Source organism: Acipenser ruthenus, chromosome 36 (genome assembly GCF_902713425.1).
Source record: "Acipenser ruthenus chromosome 36, fAciRut3.2 maternal haplotype, whole genome shotgun sequence".
Lineage (NCBI taxonomy): Eukaryota > Metazoa > Chordata > Actinopteri > Acipenseriformes > Acipenseridae > Acipenser > Acipenser ruthenus.
Genome location: NC_081224.1, coordinates 76,547 through 91,733, shown reverse-complemented (window position 1 = coordinate 91,733; position 15,187 = coordinate 76,547). Strand labels below are relative to the sequence as shown.

The following is a 15,187-nucleotide window of genomic DNA, read 5'->3' as shown; positions in this document are numbered from 1 at the left end:
TCCGGAACACACACTGAAACACTCCACATTACCAGCACCTTAATAATAATAATGAACACTAGTCTAAACACACTCCACTCTCAGCTCTGCAGCGCTGTCATTACCAGCACCTTAATAATAATAATAATGATAATAATAATAATAATAATGAACACTAGTGTAAAAACTCTAACATCAAGCACAGACCATATACTACCCCTCCCCTCCCCTCACCCCCACCATCACCCTCTCCCCACCCCCCCCCCCTTCCTCCCCCCCCTCCCCCCTCTCACCCCCTCCCCTCCCCTCCCCTCCCCTCTCTCCCCCCCTCCCCTCCTCTCACCCCCTTCCCTCCCCTCCCCTCACCTCCCTCACCCCCTCCTGTCCCCACTGGGTTAACGGCAGCCACAGTTTTCAATATCACAAATGACACTGCTGCTGAGGCACAGGAAACATTCTCAAAACTGTACAGTTCAGTGAACAAAGAGACTCAGGAACACATGAAATCAATGAGGGAAATGGAACAACGCTGCTGTGGGCTGACACCACAGAATTAAACTGCATTGGAAAGCAGGAGGTGGGTATGTGTGTGTCTCAGTCTATCTGTGTGTGTGTCTCAGTCTGTCTGTCTGTCCTGTGTGTGTGTGTCTCAGTCTATCTGTGTGTGTGTGTGTGCGTCTCAGTCTGTCTGTCTGTCCTGTGTGTGTGTCTCAGTCTATCTGTCTGTCCTGTGTGTGTGTGTCTTAGTCTGTCTGTGCTGTGTGTGTGTGTGTCTCAGTCTGTCTGTCCTGTGTGTGTGTGTGTGCGTGTGTCTCAGTCTGTGTGTGCATGAGTAGTTGGAACTAGCCAAGCTGAAAGGTCATTTTGTCCGATGATTCGACTGGAATGAGAAAGTCTGTTCAGCGCGAGGCAGCCAGGCTTCTCCAGACAAGGTAAAGAAAAGACAGATACTAACTCACTGCTGGAGCATGAGAACTCAGGAGCACTCCATCAATCAATCAATCAATCAATCAATCACTGATCAATGACAGCAGACATCGTGAAAGAGACCAGGGGAAGCGGGAATAAACACACGACATGACACTCAAAGCCAGGGTCGGGGTCGAGTCCTGGGTGTCAATTCCAATCCCTTTTTGAAATCCGTTCCCAATTCCTAGTCCTTCAAATCGATATTTTAGAGACACAATCATCGCCGCGATTGTTCAGTTGCTTTCACTGGAAGCCAGGTTTCATCCTGGTCTTGGGGACCCTTGTGTCTGTGCGATGGTTCAATAATAATCAAACCCTTAATAAAGCGTTTAATTAGACTGGTTTAATTGTTCTCAGATCCTACAGAGTTGCAGATATCAAGTTTTACTTGTATAGTTAACTTGACATCTCCAACTGTTTTTAGACGCTGAAAAAACAATTACAAAGGTCTAATTAAGCTAATGAATAGTTCAATTAAGCGTTTAATTAGGTAACTGAGAACTCAGCTGGAATGAAAACCAGCAGACGCAGGGAGGGGGTCCCCCAGGACCAGGGCTGGGAAACCCGATGTTAACAAACTGTGACTTCAATTGAAATGGTTTGTCGTTGCCGCTGTTGTGAGGAGCTCATTTTCACAGGATGCTGCTTCAGGTGAAGCTCATCAATGGCGTGTTGGAACTGATTAAAAGGGAACGGAAATTGGAATCGGGAATTGATTTTAAAAAGGAAATGGAACTGGAATTGAAGAACACAGGAAGTGACCCGGGCTCTGCTCAAAGCTGCTCATTCTTTGATGACTTTCCCAAAATCAGCTGCCGCGGTGCTTCTTCCATGACGTGCCTCCCTCCGGACCGATATTATAGTAATTAGACAGCCGCAGCTGAACTTCATCACGTCCGCACATGAATCACAAGGAAGCGCACAAGCGTGGATCTGTGTGGCGCTTCAGAGAGGAGAATAGGATTCCCACTGCATAGCAGTCAGATCCATTCCTGGTTTCATTCTGAGTTTAATAAGACACACCTGAGCTTGTTACCAGTGCGCACTGTGGCTGATCAAGCTCCTAGTAAATAGGAGTCTTATTTCCATTCCTTGTCGTGTTGTGTGTTTGTTCAAGCATGGTAATGCACAGAGAGGTGTGGTAAAGAATAGGGAAGCATTGTACAGCACAGAGAGGTGTGGTAAAGCATAGGGAAGCATTGTAAAGCACAGAGAGGTCTGGTAAAGCATAGGGAAGCACTGTAAAGCACAGAGAGGTCTGGTAAAGCATAGGGAAGCATTGTAAAGCACAGAGAGGTGTGGTAAAGCATAGGGAAGCATTGTAAAGCACAGAGAGGTGTGGTAAAGCATAGGGAAGCATTGTAAAGCACAGAGAGGTCTGGTAAAGCATAGGGAAGCATTGTAAAGCACAGAGAGGTGTGGTAAAGCATAGGGAAGAATTGTAAAGCACAGAGAGGTCTGGTAAAGCATAGGGAAGCATTGTAAAGCACAGAGAGGTCTGGTAAAGCATAGGGAAGCATTGTAAAGCACAGAGAGGTCTGGTAAAGCATAGGGAAGCATTGTAAAGCACAGAGGTATGGTAAAGCATAGGGAAGCATTGTAAAGCACAGAGAGGTCTGGTAAAGCATAGGGAAGCATTGTAAAGCACAGAGAGGTCTGGTAAAGCATAGGGAAGCATTGTAAAGCACAGAGGTATGGTAAAGCATAGGGAAGCATTGTAAAGCACAGAGAGGTGTGGTAAAGCATAGGGAAGCATTGTAAAGCACAGAGAGGTGTGGTAAAGCATAGGGAAGCATTGTAAAGCACAGAGAGGTGTGGTAAAGCATAGGGAAGCATTGTAAAGCACAGAGAGGTCTGGTAAAGCATAGGGAAGCATTGTAAAGCACAGAGAGGTCTGGTAAAGCATAGGGAAGCATTGTAAAGCACAGAGAGGTCTGGTAAAGCATAGGGAAGCATTGTAAAGCACAGAGAGGTCTGGTAAAGCATAGGGAAGCATTGTAAAGCACAGAGAGGTCTGGTAAAGCATAGGGAAGCATTGTAAAGCACAGAGAGGTCTGGTAAAGCATAGGGAAGCATTGTAAAGCACAGAGAGGTCTGGTAAAGCATAGGGAAGCATTGTAAAGCACAGAGAGGTCTGGTAAAGCATAGGGAAGCATTGTAAAGCACAGAGAGGTCTGGTAAAGCATAGGGAAGCATTGTAAAGCATAGTAAAAACATGGTAAACTAACCCTTATAAATGTGTCCCACAGTAAAAGCACAGCATAGTGAAAACATTGTAAAGCACAGAGTACAGTAAAGCATATTAACAACACGACAAACCGTGTTAAACTCAAAGTACAACCATGGGGGTAAAACTGCAAACATACTGTAGTAAACTTTTATAAGGGACTAACACTGTAGTCTATAGCAGCCCCTTTCCTTAACTTATCCTACACAGCCGCCCCGTATTTCAAAAGAAAAATAAAGATTATTGTCATAATTTACAATCGACGTCTGTTCGGTTACCTCAGCGCGGTCTTCACCTAAAAATACTGTGAGAATGTTTTCGTCTCTCTCAATTCACAACATAAAAATAATAATAAAAACATGTTTAAATAATATAATGTAGTAATTATTATTATTATTATTATTATTATTATTATTATTAAATACGAAAAAAAGCCGTTGTCGATTCGTTTCCCGCGGCGCTCGAGAAGCAGTCGTGAATTACCGCCGTTTTGTCGCGAGACAGTGCTGATGAATATGTGTGCCATTATTTAAACCCACACGGCAGTTTAATTTGTATAGCTCGCAACTCGGGAGTACAATATTATTATTTATTTTATATATATATATATTTATCTGTAAAGTGTTGATCTTTTTGTAAACACGTTTCATTATTATTACGTTTTTAATTATGAAGGCTTGAGCCGGAGGAAACTCAAATCCAAGATGGCCACCGGCCAGAAAAAAGTAGCGGAATTCGGTGCGTTAAAAACATTTATTTATTTATTTATTTATTTATTTATTTATTTATTTATTTATTTTTACGTGATTTAAAACACAATTTGGCAGGGATTTTGATTCCAGATAGGTTTAAGTTAGTCAAAAACGAAATGTAATCGTCTATTTTTTGATTGTGTTTGTTGAAATCTTAAATTTCGTTCGACCACCTTAACTGTAAAGTGATTTGAAAATTGAACGGGACAACACAAGCTTAGCCAAAATAATGGTTTATTCAGCATCTCTGTATCTTCGAGTTAATTAAAAAGAAGTCGTTAAGTGATATTATTATTTTAAATGTACTGTTTATCTCTCCTAATGCTACCTTTAATTAAATTTCAGTTAACGGTTTGTCCACGAGAGGGCGGGTAGATGTTACTGTGTTTGAATTCAGTTTAAGGCTTTTGGAAGACTTTATAAAACGTGTGTGTGTGTGTGTGTGTGAAGATAAAACGTGAAGATTATAAAACTATTTTAAGAAATGTGGGGGGTTTTGCTTCTTGATCTGAAAGAGCTTAAATATGTTAAATAAATGGTTTCTCCCTTTTACCTTATAATATATATATATATATATATATATATATATATATATATATATATATATATATATATATATATATATATATATATATATGTGGATTAATAAACTAATTCATGCTGTGCCCTGGCTGTGATGAAGTGTGCTGAGGTCAGACATACATATTTGATTATTCAAATACTTGCACCTGGTCACTTTAATGACATACATGAACAAGAGGAGTCATGAACCGCAGGGCTGGGTGTAGCAGGGCTAGTGTGAGTTTGTAACCCTGCTCAAACTCCTGGCTCCTGATCATTTCAATATTAATAATAATAATAATAATAATACTAGACTTCATTGAGGGGAGCTCTGAGCCCCAGGACTGGGTGCAGCAGCAGGAGGGCTAGTGTGAGTTTGTAACCCTGCTCAAACTCCTGGCTCCTGATCATTTCAATATTAATAATAATAATAATAATAATAATAATAATAATAATAATAATAATAATAATAATAATAATAATAATAATAGACTTAATTGAGGGGAGCTCTGAACCCCAGGACTGGGTGCAGCAGCAGCAGCAGCAGCAGCAGGGCTAGTGTGAGTTTGTAACCCTGCTCAAACTCCTGGCTCCTGATCATTTCAATAATAATAATAATAATAATAATAATAATAATAATAATAATAATAATAATAATAATAATAGACTTCATTGAGGGGCGCTCTGAACCCCAGGACTGGGTTGCACTTGCTGATAAAGTCGAGTGCACATGCTGTACAGTAGGGGCATTAAGTGCATTAAGCACATTATGAGTTGAATGAAGGGTTCTGGTTCAGTAATTGAGAGCTCAGCTGGAATGCAAACCAGCACACACGGGGGGTCCCCAGGACCGGGGTTGGGAAGCGCTGCTGAAGATGGCTGTTTTGTTATAACATTAATAATAATAACTGTCTAATATATCTTACAGCACCTCGCTGTGTACAGGGATGGAAATAAGCCACTGCACAGCAGCGTGATCCAGTCCTGGTTTCGCTAGGAGTTTAATAATAAGACACACCTGAGCTCGTTCCCTAGACACACTGGGGCTGATCAAGCTGCTAGTAAAACCTGGAGTGGATGAAGCTGCTGTGCAATGGGAGTCTCAGTGCCATCCCTGAACTCGTCTGGAGGATCCTAACTGCCGGGCACTGAATGGTCTGCCTCACTCTATTGAAATCTCCTGCCAGCTGCAGCTCCCCTCCGCGTCTCTCTACACACAGTGTAGAGTACTGCTGTACTTCCAGGGGGGGGTAATGATTTTATAATGTCCCAACACTGTCCTAACACTGTCCTCCAATGCTGCCTTGCAGTGGCACGTGATCTGGGGTGTGTGTGTCTGTGTTTGTGTGTGTCTCTGTCTGTGTATGTGTGTGTGTGTGCGTGCGTCTCTGTGTGTGTGCGTGCGTGTGTGTGCGTCTGTGTGTGTGTGTGTGCGCGCGCGTGCGTGCACGTCTGTGTGCGTGTGTGTGTGCACGTGTGTGTGTGTGCGTGCTTCTCTGTGTGTGCGTGTGTGTGTCTGTGTGTGTGTGTGTATGTATCAGTGTGTGTGTGTGTGTGTGTGTGCTCCAGCATGTCAGCTCTGATCTCTCCCGGCAGGGTGATTAATCCTCTTGGAGTCAGAACAAGAAATGCACGCTCGGGAAGATCCCAGCTCCTCCATCCTGGCCTGCTCCGTCCTATCCTGTTCTGTTCCGTCCTGTCCTGTCCTGTTCTACTCTGTCCTGTTCCGTCCTTGCCTGTTCTACTCTGTCCTGCTCCATCCTGTCCTGTCCTGCTCCGTCCTGTCCTGTCCTGTCCTGTTCTGCGATGATGATTCTGTGCTGGTGAGCTCTGTCAGTATTCATAAAGCAACACTAAGATGTCAGTGTTGTAAACGGTACAATGGGCAGCCTGGCCACTCCAATGTGCTGGGATGGAGGGTGAAGCAGCTTTAGTTTTGCAAAATATTAGCTGAATCTGTGAACATATCGCTCTCTGCATTTTAACATAAAGATATGCTTTTGTTTATGTACAGTAACATTTTATAAAATAGCAACATTTTAAATTCAAAAAGAAAAGAGAGACTGAAGACACAGTCGGGTCGTCTTTGTACAACGGAATTAATGCATGAAATATTGAAACTAGCTGGAAAAAACACTGAACGTCGTTTTGGACAGAGAGGATTGATGATGATGATAATAATAATAATAATAATAATAATAATAATAATAATAATACATGGGTGGATGTGGCAGAGTGTCCCGCCCCTATGTATTATTATTTGTATTTTTGTTTGCGGTGCGGCTAATTATTATTATTATATTTAAAAACCTGACAGTCATGCATCCTTACCAAATGCGTGCAGACTCTGGCCGAGGGGTAATAAGATAATTAACAACTAGTTAATCCCTCGGCCAGAGTATATAAACCTGCAGCTCTCTGCACTCGGGGTTGAGTGTAGAGAGGAGAGTACGGGGAGCGGAGAGAAAGAACAATATTTAAAAACAATTGCGAAAACGTGCTGGATTATCCAGCACGACACTTACTTGTTTGTTTATTCGTTTGGCCCTCGTGCCCTTTTGTTTGGTGTTTTGTTAAATCTTTTGTTTCTGTTTATTTACTTAATAAATCCACGCTGAGTGCAATAGCATTCAGCTTCACCCGCCCAAAAAAAATAATAATAATAAAAAATACAAATAATAATAAATAGGGGCGGGACACTCTGCCACAGTGGATTATAAAGGAGTCTTTGCCACAGTAAGTATTGGGTTATATGTAACTGGTATACTGCAGCTCCAATGCTAACAGCACGTCATTCGAATGCAGGTTTTACTGCTTATTTTCGAAAGCAAAGTCCAGTGAAACGTACCTGAGGCTGTGGCAGTGTGTGGAGGTGGATGTCAGGTGCAATGCACATACAGCCCAGGATCTACACTACAGTGCAGCGCTGAGAGCTGCCCCATATCATTACAGACAACGCCGGCAGACCTGGGGGCCGTTTCAATGTAACTGTGCACTTCACAATGAATTGCCATTTCAATGTAACTGCTCTTCACAATGAATTATCATTTCAATGTAACTGTGCACTTCACAATGAATTGTCATTTCAATGTAACTGTGCACTTCACAATGAATTATCATTTCAATGTAACTGCTCATCACAATGAATTATCATTTCAATGTAACTGTGCTCTTCACAATGAATTGTCATTTCAATGTAACTGCTCTTCACAATGAATTGCCATTTCAATGTAACTGCTCTTCACAATGAATTATCATTTCAATGTAACTGCTCTTCACAATGAATTATCATTTCAATGTAACTGTGCTCTTCACAATGAATTGTCATTTCAATGTAACTGTGCTCTTCACAATGAATTATCATTTCAATGTAACTGCTCTTCACAATGAATTGTCATTTCAATGTAATTGGAATTGCACTCGTAGTTTGGCACACCTGCATAGTTGTAATTATAATTCTACTATATAACTGCTCCATTACGATTCAATTGCACTGCTTTCCAAGCTTAATCGTTCTCAGTCCCGTTATTCCTGTATTTGTCTGACAGCATGTTTCTGTATCTGCACCTGGTTATTCAGAATAAACACAGTATGTTAATGAGGGGAGCTGCTTATGCTGCTTTTTAGTGCAATTGCAATTATAATTGTAATTACTGCAGCATAATTGTAACTGACTCTGTAATTGACCAAACAGCATTGTAATTGTGATTGTAATTGTAATTGAGCCCAGGTCTGGATGCCGGTCAGGTTTAACAGGCCTGTGAAAGCAGGCTTTTCTGAAAGGAGCACAGCGCAGCGCTTTATGTTTTTTTTTAAATGGCTATAGTTCTCAGGACTGCCCTCTCCCACTGAGCCAGTAGCCCTGTGACTGCGCTCTGAGCCGTTCTCAGGACTGCCCTCTCTCACTGAGCCAGTAGCCCTGTGACTGCGCTCTGAGCCGTTCTCAGGACTGCCCTCTCCCACTGAGCCAGTAGCCCTGTGACTGCGCTCTGAGCCGTTCTCAGGACTGCCCTCTCCCACTGAGCCAGTAGCCCTGTGACTGCGCTCTGAGCCGTTCTCAGGACTGCCCTCTCTCACTGAGCCAGTAGCCCTGTGACTGCGCTCTGAGCCGTTCTCAGGACTGCCCTCTCCCACTGAGCCAGTAGCCCTGTGACTGCGCTCTGAGCTCTGAGACGTTCTCAGGACTGCCCTCTCCCACTGAGCCAGTAGCCCTGTGACTGAGCTCTGAGACGTTCTCAGGACTGCCCTCTCCCACTGAGCCAGTAGCCCTGTGACTGAGCTCTGAGACGTTCTCAGGACTGCCCTCTCCCACTGAGCCAGTAGCCCTGTGACTGCGCTCTGATCCCTGAGCCGTTCTCAGGACTGCCCTCTCTCACTGAGCCAGTAGCCCTGTGACTGCACTCTGATCCCTGAGCCGTGCATCAGACATGCAGCACTGCACTCCAACACGCTTCAGAGCTTCCCTCAAGCCGGATATATGTGTGTGAGTTCATATAAAAATGCACACGCGGCACTGAGCGTGACTAATTCCATTTTAAACGTGCACATCTGAAAGTTTTCTTTTGATTATTATCCCTGATAGATAGAGATACGTCTTTATCTGCTGTCTGATTGACTTCAATGCATTTCAAAAGTAATGACACGCAATGCTCCCCCTAATCTCCTTCCCACAGATATCCTTCATTACATTGTGTCCCCGAAGGGAGCTGTGTCAGTGTGTGTGTGTGTGTGTGTGTGTGTGTGTGTGTGTGTGTGTGTGTCAGTGTGTGTGTGTGTGTGTGTGTGAGTGTGTGTGTACGCGCGCAGAGATAGATAGGTAGATTTAAAGTGAGTGGCGTCCAGTGCTGTATTACAATCACAGATTTGAAAGCGTCTGTGTTCTGGCAGTGCTGATGTATGGTAATGAAATGCCTCCCAGTTAGACACGGTGCCACTCCGCATTCGTCTCAACACACACACGCACACACGCACACACGCAGTTCACTTAATAGACTGTATAGAGTTGATTATAGAGTTCACTACCTTCTCCCAGAGTGCGTGGCTGATTCCTGGAGCTGGCAGGCTGGTCCCTGAACATCCCCCACTGGAGAGACTGTGTGGAGCCCCGTCTCAAACCCGTCTGTCCTGGGGAAGAAAACCCAAACTCAGCAATCCACCCACCAGCCAATCGGCTCTCTGGGAGGGGAGAGGGGGAGCGAGGGGTTAAACGGCAGCCCTCTTCCTGCGCTCCGAGGGTCCTGGCGGGCTCCAGTAATCCTGTGCTTTACTTTCCAGGCTTGAGGAGAGAGCCGGGGACGAGCGGGAGAAGAAGATGACGAGGGAATGCAATCCCAGTGCCAGGAGAGGAAGAAGAATGTGAACGAGGAGCAGCAGCAGAGACTGGAGAGGCACGTCCATTGCTTTGTATCCAGCAGAGGTTAGGGGGTCACAGCTAGTGCTTTGCATTGCATTATTGCGCTGTTCTGTTCTCCTGCTTTGCCCCTGTCTCGTCAGCACACTGGTGTTGCAGCCAGGGAGCCGTGCAGCACTGAGCAGAGAGCAGCTATAACTGTGGAGCTGAGCTGACAGCAGACAGCAGTGAGCAGCACAGTGGAGTGTGTGTGTGTGTTTGCTAGAGAGGAGGGGGGAGGAGAGGAGAGGAGAGGAGAGGGGGGGTCGGGTCTCATGCAGTTGCAGCACGGTTAGTCAATCAGACTGCTTCTCTATAGATTGAGAGAGGGGAGAGGGAGACAGTTTAGAGACACACACGCACACACCGAGACAAACACATACACACTGAGACACACACACACACACTGAGACACACACACTGACACACACACACTGACACATACATACTGAGACACACACATTGAGACACACATACACACTGAGACACACACACTGACACATACACACTGACACACACACACTGAGACACACACACACATACGTTTTCTTCTCATTGACTCTCACTATATTTTTATACTATTTCTAACTCCAGTCAGACAAAACTCCACACAGGGTGAAAGTCGACAACAAACTTGGCACTTTTTTTTTTTTTGTTTTGAAGGCATATTTAGTTCGTAAAGGTGTTTTACAAAGTGGGGACGTCCCCACAACGTCGTTGTTTCAGGAGTTACTATCTTTGTGGGGACATTTTCTCAAATTGTGTCAGTGTGTGTGTGTGGGGGGGTCAGGGTGTCTGTATGTCAGTGTGTGTGTGTGTGTGTCAGTGTGTGTGTCATTGTGTGTGTGTCAGTGTGTGTGTGTCAGTGTGTGTGTCATTGTGTGTGTGTCAGTGTGTGTGTGTGTGTGTCAGTGTGTGTGTCATTGTGTGTGTGTCAGTGTGTGTGTGTGTGTGTGTGTCTGTGTGTGTGCCAGTGTGTGTGTGTGTGGGGGGGGGGGGGGTCAGTGTGTGTGTGTTTGTGTCTCAGTGTGTGTGTGTGGGGGGGGGCAGTGTGTGTGTGTGCCAGTGTGTGTGTGTGTGGGGGGGGGGCAGTGTGTGTGTGTTTGTGTCTCAGTGTGTGTGTGTGTGGGGGGGGGGGCAGTGTGTGTGTGTGCCAGTGTGTGTGTGTGGGGGGGGGGGGTCAGTGTGTGTGTGTGTGGGGGGGGGGGTCAGTGTGTGTGTGTGTCTCAGTGTGTGTGTCAGTGAGGGCTCTTTTATCATGATTAGTGAACAGTTCTATGAAGTCTGTGTGAATGATATCAGTGAGCTGGTTCCTCCTCTCCTCTGTGTGTGTGTGTGGGGGGGGGGGGGGGTCAGTGTGTGGGGGGGGTCAGTGTGTGTGTCAGTGTGTGTGTCAGTGAGGGCTCTTTTATCATGATTAGTGAACAGTTCTATGAAGTCTGTCTGAATGATATCAGTGAGCTGGTTCCTCCTCTCCTCTGTGCCGTCCCTTCTTCTTTTCATGCAGTGCAGATATGAAAGATAAGCAGATACCAATCTGTAATACACTGCTGGAGATTGTAAAGAGATACTTTAATTACCGTGCAGAAATTAAACGAGAGTCAGGAATCCTGCTCCCTGCCTCCCAGTGAAGCCCAAGGGCACGGTTTTGAACTGGGAGTGTTCCTCATCGCTGTCACACGGGCTGAGTCCTGAGTCACCCAGGCAGGAGCTCTCTGCCTCTCAGGGCTGCTGTCTCATTGCACACAGCACAGCTGGACTCGGGTACAATTGGAATTGATTGCAATGTAAGTGGAATTGTATCTGTGGTTGAACTTTGTCACACCTGCTTAATTGTACTTGTGATTGTAATTCTACACATGATTGATCGATCGCAGTTCAGTTACGCACTGATTTGTCGTTCGATCATTGCTCTTGTATTGTAATTGTCCCAGCTCTGCTAGACAGCATGATGTTTGCAGTTCAGTGCTTCCACTTTAAAAGTTTGCCATACGTTGAACATTTAGTATTTTGCTTTGTCACAAATATGTTAAGCAGTGCAGGGGTGTGTGTGTGCAGTGCGGGTGTGTGTGTGTGCAGTGCAGTGCGGGGGGGTGTGTGCAGTGCGGGGGTGTGTGTGTGTGTGTGTGCAGTGCAGTGCGGGGGTGTGTGTGCAGTGCGGGGGTGTGTGTGTGCAGTGCGGGGGTGAGTGTGTGCAGTGTGGGGGTGTGTGTGCAGTGCGGGGGTGTGTGTGTGTGTGTGCAGTGCAGTGTGGGGGTGTGTGTGTGCAGTGCGGGGGTGAGTGTGTGCAGTGTGGGGGTGTGTGTGCAGTGCGGGTGTGTGTGTGTGCAGTGCAGTGCGGGGGTGTGTGTGCAGTGCGGGGGTGTGTGTGTGCAGTGCGGGGGTGAGTGTGTGCAGTGCGGGTGTGTGTGTGTGTGTGCAGTGCAGTGTGGGGGTGTGTGTGCAGTGTGGGGGTGTGTGTGCAGTGCGGGGGTGAGTGTGTGCAGTGTGGGGGTGTGTGTGCAGTGCGGGTGTGTGTGTGTGTGCAGTGCAGTGTGGGGGTGTGTGTGCAGTGCGGGGGTGTGTGTGCAGTGCGGGGGTGAGTGTGTGCAGTGCGGGTGTGTGTGTGCAGTGCAGTGCGGGGGTGTGTGTGCAGTGCGGGGGTGTGTGTGTGTGTGTGCAGTGCAGTGCGGGGGTGTGTGTGCAGTGCGGGGGTGTGTGTGTGCAGTGCAGTGCGGGGGTGTGTGTGTGTGTGTGCAGTGCAGTGCGGGGGTGTGTGTGCAGTGCGGGGGTGTGTGTGTGCAGTGCGGGGGTGAGTGTGTGCAGTGTGGGTGTGTGTGTGCAGTGCAGTGCGGGGGTGAGTGTGTGCAGTGTGGGTGTGTGTGTGCAGTGCAGTGCGGGGGTGTGTGTGCAGTGCTGGGGTGTGTGTGTGTGTCAGGTGTCTCTTAATAAACTCATAGTAAAACCAGGAATGGATCACACTGCTATGCAATGGGAGTGTTATTACCAGCCCTGTAACAGTGATTGGAGTGGGGTGCTTTTATTTACAGAGATGGCACTCTGGAGATGTCCTTCAGTTTATGCACTTTGTGCCCACAGGCAGGGCCAGCACAGGTACATCTCAACAGTGCAACGCGAGTCTTCTTTCCATGTACACAGAAGATATCGTTTTTAATGGGGACATACGGAAGACCCGAATGCATGATGGTCTCATTGGAGGATTACAGGTTTTCCCCATTTCAAGCAAAAAATGTTTTTTTTTTTTTGTTTTTTTTTTGTTTATTATTTTATTATACAGCTGGTAAAAAAAAATGTGATTAGAATGATTTGTTCATTTTTCTGGTTCAATTAAAATACTTCTTTATTTATTTTTATTCTTTTAAATACTTCTGTGCATCAGCGTGTCGTATTGTGTGTGTCAGCGTGTGTGTGTGTGTTAGCGTGTGTTAGCGTGTGTGTGTGTGTGTGTGTGTGTTAGCGTGTGTGTGTGTGTGTGTGTGTCAGTGTGTGTGTGTGTGTGTGTCAGCGTGTGTGTGTGCGTGTGTGTCAGTGTGTGTGTGTGTGTCAGTGTGTGTGTGTGTGTCAGTGTGTGTGTGTGTGTGTGTCAACGTGTGTGTGTGTGTCAGCGTGTGTGTGTGCAGTGCGGGTGTGTGTGTGTCAGTGTGTTTTCTACCTTGTCTGTACAATGCACAGCATTTCGGTCAGATACGCAGAGCATAGCACATAAACATTGATGAACACACACACACACACACACACACACTCACGCAGATACAGACACACATGCGCACACAGACGCACAGACGCACACACTCACACAGCTCAGCACATTGTGGCCTGTGAGTCATGTCATTAATGTAACAAATGCGATTCATACAGGGAATGCAATTTGGCATGTTCTGCGCGTCGCTCCCCTGCAGGCTGTGGAGCTGCATCAGCCCCGCTCTGTGAGCACCGAGACGGGAGAGGAGCCGCGAGCGAGAGGCGACCCGACCGGGACTAATACAGAGAGGCACAGATACACAGAGATACACAGAGCTACACAGAGACACACAGATACACAGAGATACACAGAGACACACAGAGACACACAGAGCTACACTGAGACACACAGAGACACACAGAGTGAGATACACAGAGATAGATAGAGACACACAGGGACACACGCAGTGAGATACACAGAGACACACAAACAGTGAGATGCACAGAGATACACACACATTGAGACGCACAGAGATACACACATATTGAGACGCACAGAGATACACACACATTGAGACACACTGAGATACACAGAGACACATTGAGACACAAAGAGATACACACACAGTGAGATACCTAGATTAGATAGGGAAGGTTTATTGTAAAGCAGGTCTTGGTTGACCAAGGTTATAAGCCTGGGAAAACGAAATGCTAACTGACTGTGTGACACACCATGAACACTTTATACAAGGGTACCCTTCTGAAAGCTCCTTATAGTGAAAACAAAGCACAGTGAAGTCATGGAGAGGTCTGGTGAAGCATAGGGAAGCATTGTAAAGCACAGAGAGGTCTGGTAAAGCATAGGGAAGCATTGTAAAGCACAGAGAGGTCTGGTAAAGCATAGGGAAGCATTGTAAAGCACAGAGAGGTGTTGTAAAGCATAGGGAAGCATTGTAAAGCACAGAGAGGTCTGGTAAAGCATAGGGAAGCATTGTAAAGCACAGAGAGGTGTGGTAAAGCATAGGGAAGCATTGTAAAGCACAGAGAGGTCTGGTAAAGCATTGGGAAGCATTGTAAAGCACAGAGAGGTGTGGTAAAGCATAGGGAAGCATTGTAAAGCACAGAGAGGTCTGGTAAAGCGTATATGAAAGCAAACCATGGTAAGCTATGATAAATGCAGAGTATAACCATGGGGAAAGCATTACTGCGCAAACGTACTGCCCTGAACTCTCTTGTGTAACTACAGTATAGCCGGTGACCGTGTTTGAACCCAAGTCCACAGCTTGGGACTGGGAAGCCAGTGTCCTGGACAGAGACAGCTGCACAGAAACGACACGATTCATGTTAATAATAATAATAATAATAATAATAATAATAATAATAATAATAATAATAATCATCATTTTCAGTATCTCCTGGCCTGCAGGTCTGCCTGTCTGAGCGTGGCGTGCTGGGATGGTCTCATTATTAATATTAAATTATTATTATTGTTATTGTTATTAATGGCCAGCGGCAGGGCAGTGGTCTGGCCTCAATCATTCAAGAGTTTCTTGAGGTGTTTTATTCGTCTCTCTCCTGTTTTCGCAGAGAAGATGAAATATGAATGCTTTCAGTGAGCCCCAGGTAGTG

The 15,187-nt window shown here is 45.7% G+C and overlaps 1 protein-coding gene and 1 long non-coding RNA gene across 15 annotated transcripts in view; one reads left to right on the top strand and one right to left on the bottom strand.

The window, feature by feature from the left end:
- Positions 1–9,767, bottom strand: part of LOC117971988 (voltage-dependent P/Q-type calcium channel subunit alpha-1A-like) — a 140,704-nt gene extending 130,937 nt beyond the window's left edge. For all 14 annotated transcript variants that reach the window (XM_059007966.1, XM_059007970.1, XM_059007968.1 and 11 more), the window contains exon 1: positions 9,511–9,767. The gene's annotated coding sequence lies outside the window, so the exon portion shown is untranslated. The remainder of the gene's footprint in view (positions 1–9,510) is intronic.
- On the top strand, positions 356–13,191 carry LOC131706593 (uncharacterized). Its single transcript, XR_009310663.1, has 3 exons — positions 356–556; positions 9,763–9,879; positions 12,960–13,191. It is a non-coding gene; the product is annotated as an uncharacterized LOC131706593 (long non-coding RNA).
- Positions 13,192–15,187: the final 1,996 nt, after the last annotated feature.